We start from the raw sequence: 14262 nt of genomic DNA, 5'->3' as shown, positions 1-14262 counted from the left end.
CAATAAATATGTATGATATTGGTCAATAAACATTTTAAAATTATTAGCCAAATGAACAAAAGTCTAAACATACATTAAGTCATATGCCAGTTATAAGTAAGTAACTACAAAGTAAATAAGCCTTGCTGTGTAGATTGCTGTTTACACATATGCCAATGTCTTCTTCTCAGTAGAGTTCAAGAACAGACTCTGGCTCGAAGGATGTACCAAGGTCCCATGAACCCCTGATGCCCCTGATGGCTGCCAGCATTCCCAGGGGAGACCCTGGACCACTTTGAGCCACTCTCCTCAGAATGTACCCTTCCTAGTTCTTTCCCCTTCTACCCTTCTTTGCCTTCTTGTTCCTCAGGAAATTCCTTCCTCCGGCTTCTTCCTTTGCTGTGTTCCTGACTGTGCCTCCAGTAATGCCTGTGTCCAGTTGGATGCCTGGTTTTGTCTCATCATCCTTATTTTGGCTCTGTTTTCTGACTCCTGTTTATACCCATCTTTTCTGCTCTGCCATTCTGTGGGTGGTCTTCATGGAAACTCCCCTGAGTTCAGCCCAGCCCCTCTCCTCTTCCCTCCATACCTCACCGTCACAAGCCACCCTCCACCAAATCTGCATCAGTTTCATGGGGAGGGCTTGGGTGGTCTGATTTGTAGCATTTACTTTGTATATTATATAAACTCCTGGATTTCTCTGAGAGGGAGAGAAAGAAACTTCTTATTTGAGTATGATGCATGACAGGTAGATTCTATTATAATTTTTCATGTGCATGAATGAAGCCATGTGGGGTTTTCCTGTTTAATCATTTCAAGTTTCAACTACACTAACTCAGCATATACACACAACTAGATGAAAGCTCTATGCTCTTCCCTTCCTTTTTTGTGATATGTCTCATAAATCTGGGAGATCTACAAGTGGAGTTTCATAGAATTCTGTGCCTTTTCTATACGGACACATCTGTCTGTGGCTCCAAACCTGGCATATTTCAGAAATTCAGATAATTCTATATAAAGAAAAATTTAAGTGAGTTAGGAAAATTGTGTAACTGAAATGATCAAAGACAGAGTGGCTTTTGTATGAAACCAAAAGACTAGTCTTTCTTAATTTTAGATGTGTAGGGATGTCATTATTAAAATTTATTAAATCCTGAAATAAAGATGGCAAAATTTACCAAATTCTAGACTTCTCCCTCTTTTATTCTTTTGAGATGGAGTTTTGCCCTGTTGCCCAGGCTCCGGGATCTCAGCTCACTGCAACCTTCGCCTCCCAGGTTCAAGGGATTCTCATGCCTTGACCTCCCAAGCAGCTGGGATTACAGATGCATACCACCATGCCCAACTAATTTTGTATTTTTAGTAAAGATGGGGTTTTACCATGTTGGGCAGGCTGTTCTCGAACTCCTGACCTCAAGTGATCACCCACCTCACCCTCTCAAAGTGTAGACTTCCTTTTACAGCTAGAAAATGGAATGTTTGGAATAACTAGAGAATGCTAAAAATTATCATTCTTTATCCTAAGAAGGATTCCATCTCATATAATATGTATGCAGCAGTTTCTGCCAATGCCCTGTCCATATGCCCTTGGAACAGCTCACCATATTGGTGCATGCCAGTCTTGCTTCTGATTGTTAGCACCTGTGTCTTTGTCAGAGGGCTGCCCTTGGCTTTACAGAATCCACTTCATCCAGGTGATAATGTCTGCAATTCTTGTACCATTTGTGGGCATTATTTAACCAATAACTGGCAGCTATAAGGGTACAAATATCCCTGTTCCCTTGACCAGTATTTTACAGTGTATCCTGCTTAATCTCTGGCGTGAAGCTTCAGTTACTCACTGTAGTAGCTGGCTTAATGATGCACTCCTATTTGTCGCCTTCCCTTCCCTGTATTACCTGCCTACTGGCAAACTAATGTCCCTGCACCTCCCAAATAAACCATGTGCATCCATACTTACATCACATCTGCTTCCTTAGGGAACCAGAAGATTACCAAAAAGGATATTAAGATTATGGCCCACCTTCTAAAGGATCATGGCAAATATTTGCCATGATTCCAAGCAGCTTTGCCCTTCATGTCACTATTTGCTGTTGGAGACAGCATTTGATAGGAAGGGACCACTGGAAAAGCATCCTAGTTCTTATGTTCCTCTAAGAAAAATTTTGTTGTAATAAAGTTATTCTTGTTAGCGGTCACATTTGAGAAATTATGGATACTAAATTTAGAAACCAAACCTTAACTTTTGATGGAAAGTTTTGGATCTGGTGGGATTTGGAATGCTGCATCACTATATTTAGCTCTATGACAGAAAGACAGCCAGCAAGTCTGTCTAATAGGCTTTATTACTCACACAGTTCAGTCTTCCACTTAGAAATAAAAGCAAGTTATTTATCAACATTCACTTGACCAATAATGGCTAAAGGGAAAAAATATCGCTTGAGAGAAAAAAAAGTTTCACAAAACTCCAAAGTTGTTAAACCTCTCAAAAATCTCCAATGCTGTTTTACTTTGCCTGCTCTTTTAACTATAACACTTCATCACACAGTTCACTTTGGGCAAAACATTGTCATTGTGGAAGTACATGCCTCTGCATGTAGACATGACACTGTATTTATAAATTTTCCCTAATATTTACATTTGAAAATGTTATGAGACTAGCCATCACACATTTTTCCCATTTCTATTCACTCATATTTTTGTTTCATAAGCAAACATCAAATAGAAATGACAGATGTCTCTTTCTTGGTGATATCTTGTCTTCCAGGGGTGTGTGTAATTAATTGTATATGACTGTAGGAAAAGAATAAGCATTTAGCAGAAGCAAGGTAGAGTGAACAGAAAGAGAAAGAGAATGATTATTCTTAAAACACATTAATGTTCCCTTTAGAGGTGCAAACTTTAAGGTTCAAGGATTTTATCATAAATAATTTGAATAGAATGCAAACTATAGAAACAAGTGAACTGGAATTGTAATGTTCAAGTGTCTGGAATGCTGCTACCCAATATGTTGGCTACTAGACACGAGTGGCTATTTGAAATTACATTATTTTCAAACAAAATAAAAAATACCGTTAGTCAGTAGATTAGCCACAATTTAAGTGCTCAACAGACTCATGAGGCTAGTGGCTACTGTATTGGACAGACCTGCGGAAGATGTAGGACATTTCCATCATTGAAAGCTCTCCTGAACAGTGCTGGTGTAGAAAGTTTGAGCACTTTGGCATCATATACCAACAGACATAACTACATGCTATCATCTGATGAAGCATATGGACATTCCTCTGTCCTCTGCCTCCATTTCCACTGTCTTTCAGAGACTTAAAATAGGAGAAAAAATAAAACCTCACAAAATGACAAAAAAAGAGAGAAAAGACAAAGAAGACTGTCGTAAAAATAAGAAGCTTTGAAGAATCTGAAGCAGATGTTATGCTGGGAGCTAGTATGTGCTACAGTACCACCTGTGCCCACTTAATTCCCTCCAAAATAATTTCCTTCATAGTTACTATGAAGAAAAACAGAAATTCAAGGATTTAGGAATATTTTGTGGGGGACAATGGAGGAAGGAAGTGAGAGGAAGGCCTCTAGTTACATGTGCGGTTCATCTGCAAATGAGGATACTGGTTTACTGCCAGTGGATGCTCCTGGATTCTGTGCAAAGATAGGGTTTCTCTATCCTGGAACCTGAGTTGGCTGAACCACCAATGAAAAACCATTCCATAATAAATGTTTGAGTAAAAAAAAAGTGAGCTACTGCATATATATATATATATAAAATCACACACACATGCACACAGATATACATACATTTTATATGTATGTATGCATAAGGTTTGGTCAAGAATATGGTGTAGAAGTACAACTTTTGTAGGAAAATAGTCAAGGACCATTCTTTTATCCCTCTGACAATATTTTCTGTTGCCTATACTTTATAGTATTTCAGTGGTTCTAAGTCTGTCTCAGATGATATTGCTTAACCCTTTCCTTATAGAGACTTGCTAATTTTCTGGTACAACTCTTACCTTATTATTCCAGGTGAAGAGAGCTGCCAGTTTTAACTAGTTGGTTCTGATTTCTAAAGGTATTCTATTACTGAACCTGTGGAGACAGATTGAATTATCTGATGAATAATTTGAACTTTCTATTCAAAAACAAATTACCTGAAAAAAGATAAAAAAGATACATTCTTCAGAATATGCTATCATTTTTCTTCTGGAAAAGTTACTAGTTCCCATTAATGGGTGTAAATCATAAAATTTAACTTCACCAGAAAAGAAGCCATTTTGGAGTGGATGTGCATGACCCAGTATTTCACCAAACTTCTGACAGTAGGATCTTTCTGGAAATTGAATAGGAAATGTCAGCTGGCTGAAAACACATTCCATCTAAAGGCTCAAATAGAGAGTAAGTGCTGTCTCAGTTCTATGATTTGCTAGCATATTTAATTGTTCTCTTGGCTTGGCATAATTTTTCTTGCTTTGCAGAAGAGGGCTCATTTTTCACCTTCTCTCAGCTAAAGTTTTCCCTTCTGACCCATAGAGAGAAACATGAGATCATCTGCTTCATTTTCTATTTGATTCTCTACATTTGTGACTCCGGAAAAGGGAAGATGAACACTTCATATGAAGACCACAATATGAACTTTTGGATATAAGTCACAGGTGTCCTACTTCATTTGTTTGTCTACTTATTCATTCAACAAATAAGTTGAATAGCCAGATAGCCAGGCATTGTGCTACGAATTGGAGATATAATGAAAAAGACAGGCATATTCCCTCTCACTTAAAGATTACCTTCAGTAAAAGATGATAGCCAGAGGTAGCAGTTTCAAATTGCCAGGAGTTTAGTGGCTTGCAACCACACAAGTTTATTATCTTACAATTCTGTAGGTCAGAAATCCAACAGGGTAACACTTGTATAAAATAAAAGCACGTTTCTCTCTGGACAAAAGAATTCATTTCTTCCTCTAGAAAAGAAGAGAGAAATAGGGCCAACTTCATTCACTTATTTTGCTTTTGCCAGGTTTTAGAGGCTACGTTGGCTAATGGTTCACTTCCTCCATTATCAAAGCCAGAAATGGCAGGGCAAGTCCTTCTTGTGTCACATCTCTGTGATCCTTATTCTTTTGTCATCACATCTCTCCCTGAGAATAGCTGAGAAAGGTCTGCCTTTAAAGACTCATGTGATGAGATTGGACTCACCATGATGATCTCCCCATCTCAAAATCCAATATCCTTACTCATATTTGCAAAGTCCCTTTTTTGCCATGTAAGATAACATATTCACAGGTGCAGGGGCTTAGAGCATGAACATCTTTTGGGGGCCATTATTTTGCCTACCACATCAGGTTAACAAGCAAATACAATAAAATAGCATATTGTGGCGCATGCTGAAAAAGACATAAAGAGAGTGCTATGAGAGAGGTGAGAGTAGGGCACCCACTTTAGATAGTGTAGTTAGAAGAGACATTTTAGAGAAGGTGATATTTAAGCTGAGCAATGAAGGATGAGAAGGATGCTTCCCTCATTAAATCAATGGGGCTTGACTTGGTGCCATTATCTTCTTACAGATCCTGTCCCTCTGCTTATAGTGATTAGCCCAGGCATGGGCACCTGACTTAAGTTGGGCCAATCAGAGGACTTCCTTTAGATTTTTAAACTTGTTTTTCAGGGAACATGTTTCTATTCTATATGTGATGAAGCTTATAAATATGAAGTCCTGGAGTAGTCATCAACAATGTTCTTGCCTTATAGAGGACGTTGACATAAAAGAAGACAATAGGCACATAGAGTTAAACAGAGGCAAAAGACAGCAAAAGAGACTTTTGTTCAAAGTAAAATTAAGAATTGTATTATTTAGGATTCTTTTGGCATTGTTAGAAACGTAAAACCTATCTTTCTTAAGCAAAATTGATATTTATTGGAAGATTCATGAGATAGTGGGAAAAGTAGGTAGGGGTAGTATAGTCAGCCAGAGATCAGGCTTCTACCATATAGAACCAAAGAGTTATATTTCACTATTTAGCTTAAGACAGTTAGGTTTTTGGGTTGTGAACACTTAAAACCAGAAGATCCTAAATAGTACAATTAATAATTTTATTGCCAGAAAGCATGGCATATGCGGGGCCATCCATGGAAGCTGATGAGCCCTTCTTGAATCCGTGTATAATGTTGACACTGGATTTTTATTTTTTAAATACCAAACCCCTAAATACCTATTTATATCACATTGAAAGAGTTGATTTTGCTCATTTTTCCAATTGCAATATATTGCGATCTCCACAAGTCATCCATTTCCTTTTGCGTTTTTTTTTAAAATGTGAGACTACCGCATAGATATAATGTATACATGTAAAATGTATCAATATAATTTCAAAGATAGTACTAAGTAATAATAAAATGAACACACTTGCTCCCAGCGTAAGAACAAGAACAATCTCAGTGCCTTTGAACTTCCCATGTGCCCTTTGATATATGTATCTCTTTCCTCCCTTCCAAAAATAACCACTCTTCTCTAATTTTTAACATATTATCGTATATTTATGTATTCCTAAGCAATACGATTTTTAATTCGGCAATTTTAACTTGTTGTATAAATGAACTCATACAGAATAGATTTTATTACTTTTGTTGTTCAACATTGAATTTTGAGACTCATTTACATTGATATATATAGGTAAAGTGCATTCATTTTTCACTACTGTATCTGCACCATTTATGAATATACAATAGTTGACTTACGCATTTTACTGTTGATGGACATTTAGATGGTTTCTAATTTTTTGCTGTTACAAACAATGTCAGCTGGGGGCACGTGTGTAAGTGTCTCTGAAGTCCTTACCTAGGAGAGTGATAGCTGGGTTATAGGAGAAGAACATCTGCAGCTTCAGAAATAACTCCATGTGTGTTTCTATAATAACTGCACTGTTTAGTAACCCAACCAGTAGTGAATAAGGGACAACATTGCTTCATGTTCCAGCTAAAATTTGGTATCATAAGACTTTATTATTATTACTAACCTGTTGTGTGTAAAATGTTATTTTGAGATTTCAAATCAGAGTTTTCTGACTATTAAGGGTGTCAATCTTTTTTGCATGTTAATGGGAAAGGCATGATTTTTCTTCTATGAAAGCTTATTTATATTTTACAAATATAAAATATTTATAAATATATCTATATTTGCATTACATATTTTGGAATCACATCCTTTGTTGTATTTTTGTGTTCCAATATTTTACTCAGTTTGTGAGTTGCTTTTTCATATCTTTCTTTTTTTTAATAAATAGAAATTCTTAATTTTAAGGTGGTAGAATTTGTTGATTCTTTAAATGTGCATTTCTGTGTGTCTTAAGAGATCTTTGCTTTTATATTATGGTTATATTACTGGATTTCATATAAAAATTAAAATTATACTTGTCACATTAATCCAATTGAAACTGATTTGAGGGAATGATATGAAGTGAGACTACAAATTATTTTTTTCCAATGAAGAGCCAGTTATTCTGGTATCTGATGAGTAGTTCATTCTTTCCCCCCATGAGATACATTGAAGCTCTAAGATCAAATTGTTATATATGCAGAATTCTGGGTCTGGGCTTCATATTGTTCTGCTCCATATGTATCTCTGCACTACCACCACCCTGTCTTTATTACTAGAATTTTATAAAAATTCTTGATATATGGTAGTACTAGTTTATTTAGTAGCATCTTGATTATTCTTGGCCATTCACTATTCCTTATTCCTAATTAATTCTAATTTTAGAATTACTTGCCAAGTTCCACCTAAATCCTTCTTGGGATTCTAATTGGAACCATACTAAATCTAGAGATTAATTTGGGGGGAATTGCCATCTTTAAAATATTTTTTTTCATATCTATGAACATAACTAGCTCTTTCACTTATTTGATCTCCTTTAGAGCTTTCCATTTTATAAATTCACCCTTATATACATGTGTTAGACTTTTGTATATCTTATTTTTTGTTATCTTAAAGTTATCTTAAATTGAATCTTTTTAAAATTATATTTTGTGTTTGTTACTGGTATATAAAATGCAATTGGTTTATGTTTGTTAATCTTATATTTAGCAAACCTGCTTAATTATCTTTTTAGATATATTATTAGAAAATTTCTTAAGATTTTTATGTGTACATTCTTAGCACACAAAGATATGAGAGAATAGACAAGAATTAGAAGGAACACAGTATTTTTACTTTCTCTCAAATGGCAGTTTTTCATTCATCTATGAAACAGGATATTTTTGTTTTTTAATTTCCATTGTTAATTATTTTCTTTTTTGTCTTTGTGTATAGTCTACTAGATCATCCACTAAATTTGATATTTTTCTGATATCAGAAGAAGCTTATTTTAATATTTTACTATTAAGCAGATGTTTGCTGTAGGTTTATCACAGAATATTTTATCAGATTAAGGACATCCTCTTTTCTGAGAGGTTTTTACAAATATAAATAATTGTTGAATTTTTAAAAATGCTTTTTCTACATCTATGGAGATCACATGACTTTTCTTCTGTATTCTTTTAATGTTATAAGTTGTGTCAATACAGTTTCTATTGTTGCACCAACCTTGTATTCCTGGAGTAAACCAAACTTAGTCACCAAGTATTATTTCTTGAGTACAATATTTACTTTGACAATATTCTGTTTAGTTTTTAAAATGTATGTTTGTGAGTATATTAGTCCATTTTCATGCTGCTGATAAAGACGTATCTGAGACTGGGAAGAAAAAGAGGTTTAATTGGACTTACAGTTCCACATGGCTGGAGAGGCCTCAGAATCATGGCGGGAGGTGAAAGGCACTTCTTATATGGTGGTAGCAAGAGAAGGTGAGGAAGATGCAAAAGAGGAAACCCCTGATAAGACCATCAGATCTCTTGAGACTTACTCACTACCATGAAAACAGTATGGGGGAAGCCCCCCCCCCCCCATGATTCAAATTATTTACCATCAGGTCCCTCCCACAATATGTGGGAATTTTGGGAGTACAATTCAAAATGAGATTTGGGTGGGGACACAGAGCCAAACCATATCATTCTTCCCCTGGCCCTTCTGAATCTCATGTCCTCACATTTCAAAACCAATCATGCCTTCCCAACACTCCCCCAAAGTCTTAACTCATTTCAGCATTAACCCAAAACTCCACAGTCCAAAGTCTCATCTGAAATGAGGAAAATCCCTTTCACCTATGAGCCTGTAAAATCAAAAGCAAGCTAGTTACTTCCTAGATACAATGCGGGTAAATACAGTCATTCCAAATGGGAGAAATTGGCCAAAAGAAAGGGGTTACAGGGCCCATGGAAGTCTGAAATCCATCGGGGCAGTCAAATTCTAAAGTTCCAAAATGATATCCTTTGACTCCATGTCTCACATCAAGGTCATGCTGATGCAAGAGGTGGGTTCCCATAGTCTTGGGCAGGTCTGCCCCTTTGGCTTTATAGGGTATATCTCCCCTCCTGGGTGCTTTCACATGCTGGTGTTGAGTCTCTGCGGCTTTTCCAGGTGCATGGTGCAAACTGTTGGTGGATCTACCATTCTGGGGTCTGGAGTGTGGTGACCCTGTTATCACAGCTCCACGTGGGGGTGCCCCAATAGGGACTCTGTGTTGGGGCTCCGACCCCACATTTCCCTTCTGCACTGCCCTAGCAGAGGTTCTCCATGAGGGCCCTGCCCCTGCAGCAAACTGTTGCCTGGGCATCCAGGTATTTCTATACATCTGCTGAAATCTAGGTGGAGGTTCCCAAACCTCAATTCTTGACTTCTATGTACCCGCAGGCTCAACATCACGTGGAAGCTGCCAAGGTTTGGGGCTTGTGCCCTCTGAAACCATGAGCCAAGCTGTACCTTTGCCCCTTTTAACAACGGCTGGAGCAGCTGGGATGAAGGGCACCAAGTCCCTAGGCTCCACACAGCATGGGGACCCTGGACCTGGTCCACAAAACCATTTTTCCCTCCTAGGCTTCCGGGTCTGTAATGGGAGGGGATGCCACGAAGACCTATAACATGCCCTGGTGACATTTTCCCCATTGTCTTCGGGATTAACATTTGGCTCCTTGTTACTTATGCAAATTTCTCCAGCCAGCTTGAATTTCTCCTCAAAAAATTGGTTTTTCTTTTCTTTCTGTTTTTTTTTGTTTGTTTGTTTGAGACGGAGTCTTACTTTGTCGCCCGGGCTGAAATGCAGTGGCCAGATCTCAGCTCACTGCAACCTCTACCTCCCGGGTTTATGCCATTCTCCTACCTCAGCCTCCTCAGTGACTGGGACTACAGGTGCCCGCCACCACGCCTGGCTGATGTTTTGTATTTTTAGTAGAGACAGGGTTTCACCGTGTTAGCCAGGATGGTCTCGATCTCCTGACCTCATGATCCGCCCGTCTCGGCCTCCCAAAGTGCTGGGATTACAGGCTTGAGCCACCACACCCGGCCGGGTTTTTCTTTTCTACTGCATTGTCAGGCTGCAAATTTTCTGAGCTTTTATGTACTGCTTCCCTTTTAAAATGGAATGCTTTTACCAGCACCCAAGTCACATCTTGATTGCTTTACTGCTTAGAAATTTCTTCCTCCAGATACCCTAAATTATCTCTTTCAAGTTCAAAGTTCCACAAACCTCAAGGACAGGGGCAAAATGCCTCCAGTCTCTTTACTAAAACATAACAGGAGTCACCTTTGCTCCAGTTCCCAGCAAGTTGCTCATATCCATCTGAGACCACCTCAGCCTGGACCTTATTGTTCATATCACTATCAGCATTTTTTTCAAAGCCATTCAACAAGTCTCTAGGAAGTTCCAAACTTCCCCACATTTTCCTGTCTTCTTCTGAGCCCTCCAAACTGTTCCAACCTCTGCCTGATACCCAGTTCCAAAGACACTTCCATCTTTTCAGGTATCTTTTCAGCAACGCCTCACTCTACTGGTACCAACTTACTGTATTAGTGTGTTTTCACACTGCTGATAAAGACATACCTGAGACTGGGAAGAAAAAGAGGTTTAATTGGATTTATAGTTCCACATAACTGGGGAGGCCTCAGTATCATGGCAGGAGGTGAAAGGCACTACTTACATAGTGGTGGCAAGATAAGAATGAGGAAGATGCGAAAGTGGAAACCCCATATAAAACCATCAGATCTCGTGAGACTTATTCACTACCATGAGAACAGTGTGGGAGAAACCGCCCCCATGATTCAAATGATCTCTCAGCAGGTCCCTCCCACAACATGTGGGAATTATGGGACTACAATTCAAGATGAGATTTGGGTGGGGAAACAGAGCCAAACCATATCAGTGAGTAAGAAAATCAATCTACACTTTTTTTTTTCTTTCTTAATTTTTGATAATAAGGTTATACTAATCTTATAACATAAATTGGGAGTATTTTATTCAGCTTTTGCTGCATTAATAACTAGTTTCTTAGTGGCTTGCAATATTTTTTATTTTTTGGTCATATTACATGTTATATTGTAATTATTATTGCTTTGGCTGGATTCAGGTGGGCTCTGTTCCAGATGCCTTTTCCTTCTAGAACCCAGCCTGAAAGAGCAGCTTATATTTGGCACATGTAGTTTTCGTGACTGAGGGTAGGAACATAAGAGGCATGATGCAAGCCAAATGTGACAAACATCACATATTTTCATTGGCCAAAGCAAGTTACATGGACAAGCTTAAAGTCAATGATGTGAGACATTACACTGTATCCTGCAGATCTTGACACTGATGGAGTGATAATGAATAGTAATAAATAGCAGCCTACCATAGTGATCCATTTTGGTCACAAAATTTGTCTTTCTTCTGCAAGTAAGATACACTAACCTGCTTACCACAGCATTCAATGTCACATTTGACTATGGCATTAGGTTCTAACTCCAAGATCAAGTGATCTACACCACGTCTGAATTCAACTTCTCTTACTTCTGAAATCTAAGTACAAAAAGGACAACTTAGGTGCTTCTGTCCCCATCTTCCATCTATGATGGTGGAACAGAGTCAGTAGAACTGAAACAAACACCTCATTAGAAAGGGTAAGAATGGGAGGTTTTTTATTGTTACTAGTTCATAGAGATTCTGAAATTCCTCTGGGAAAATATGGTAAGCCCTCTTATTTGGGGGATAGCAGGTGTTTTTTTTTTTTTTTTATTAGACTCTGGTCATGGTTTCTGGGAGTTGTTCCTGTCAATTGTTCTCCTTGACTCTCACCTTTACTCTTTAGATCATCCTTCATATTCCATCATTTTCCTCAGCCAAATCCAAAGCAAGGCTTTCTCAGTCTGCTTCCTGCCAGTAAAATGTTTGCAGCCCAGCTGGATTGAACAGTTACAATCTTTCTTTAATGAACAGTCATAGTCTCTTTTAATTCAGGCTGTTGGCACTTTTGGAAATGAAATAAAAACACTTTTAGAAAACAATTCCAGCCATTGCAGTAGCCCACACCTGTAGTCCCAGCTATGTGGAAGGATAGTTTGAGACCACCAGTTCAAGTCCAGCCTGGGCAGCATAGGAAACACTGTGTCTACAAAAAATTAAAAAAGAAAATTAGCTGGGCATGGTAGCTCACACATGTAATTCCAGCTACTTGGGAGGCTGAGATGGGTGGGTCACTTGAGTCTGGAGGTCAAGGCTACAGCCACTGCACTCCAGCCTGGGAGAGAAAGCAAGACTATTTCAAAAAAGAAAAAAAAATTCAATTTTCTTTTATAGACTTAACACTAAACACATAATGATGAGTCATTTGAACTTATTGGGATTCTGTTGTATTTTGCCTTAGTCTTAGTTACTGAGCCATTTTGTCCAATTGAAGGAGTTTATAGAGAGCTATGTTGATTCAACCAGAGCTCTCAACAAAGGTGTGTAGCCAAGGCTTTGATTGAATGTTTGATCCCAAACTGTGCTTTAATATCCACAGTCTTATCCCTGTGACCATGTGCAAATTTGAAAATGTTTTACCATCTGTAGATGAGCAATAGCTGTAACTTTCAACCCTCCAATTCCTGAATTTCTGTATTGTTACTTTATTTTATTTTATTTTATTATTTTTTTTTAAATTTATTTTTATTATACCTTAAGTTCTAGGGTACATGTGCATAACGTGCAGGTTTGTTACATATGTATACTTGTGCCATGTTGGTGTGCTGCACCCATCAACTCATCAGCACCCATCAATTCATAATTTATATCATGTATAACTCCCCAATGCAATCCCTCCCCCCTTCCCCCTCCCCATGATAGGCCCCAATGTGTGATGTTCCCCTTCCCGAGTCCAAGTGATCTCATTGTTCAGTTTCCACCTATGAGTGAGAACATGCGGTGTTTGGTTTTCTCTTCTTGTGATAGTTTGCTAAGAATGATGGTTTCCAGCTGCATCCATGTCCCTACAAAGGATGCAAACTCATCCTTTTTTATGGCTGCATAGTATTCCATGGTGTATATGTGCCACATTTTCTTAATCCAGTCTGTCACAGATGGACATTTGGGTTGATTCCAAGTCTTTGCTATTGTGAATAGTGCCGCAATAAACATACATGTGCATGTGTCTTTGTAGTAGAATAATTTATAGTCCTTTGGGTATATACCCAGTAGTGGGATGGCTGGGTCATATGGTACATCTAGTTCTAGATCCTTGAGGAATCGCCATACTGTTTTCCATAATGGTTGAACTAGTTTACAATCCCACCAACAGTGTAAAAGTGTTCCTATTTCTCCACATCCTCTCCAACACCTATTGTTTCCTGATTTTTTAATGATTGCCATTCTAACTGGTGTGAGATGGTATCTCATTGTGGTTTTGATTTGCATTTCTCTGATGGCCAGTGATGATGAGCATTTTTTCATGTGTCTGTTGGCTGTATGAATGTCTTCTTTTGAGAAATGTCTGTTCATATCCTTTCCCCACTTTTGGATGGGGTTGTTTGTTTTTTTCTTGTATATTTGTTTGAGTTCTTTGTAGATTCTGGAAATGAGCCCTTTGTCAGATGAGTAGATTGCAAAAATTTTCTCCCATTCTGTAGGTTGCCTGTTCACTCTGATGGTAGTTTCTTTTGCTGTGCAGAAGCTCTTTAGTTTAATGAGATCCCATTTGTCAATTTTGGCTTTTGCTGCCGTTGCTTTTGGTGTTTTAGACATGAAGTCCTTGCCCATGCCTATGTCCTGAATGGTATTACCTAGGTTTTCTTCTAGGGTTTTTATGGTTTTAGGTCTAACATTTAAGTCTCTAATCCATCTTGAATTAATTTTCGTATAAGGAGTAAGGAAAGGATCCAGTTTCAGCTTTCTACTTATGG

The sequence above is a fragment of the Piliocolobus tephrosceles genome, chromosome 2, assembly GCF_002776525.5.
Source record: "Piliocolobus tephrosceles isolate RC106 chromosome 2, ASM277652v3, whole genome shotgun sequence".
Lineage (NCBI taxonomy): Eukaryota > Metazoa > Chordata > Mammalia > Primates > Cercopithecidae > Piliocolobus > Piliocolobus tephrosceles.
The sequence above is the reverse complement of the archived record's forward strand: the minus strand, read 5'-3'. Positions refer to the sequence as shown.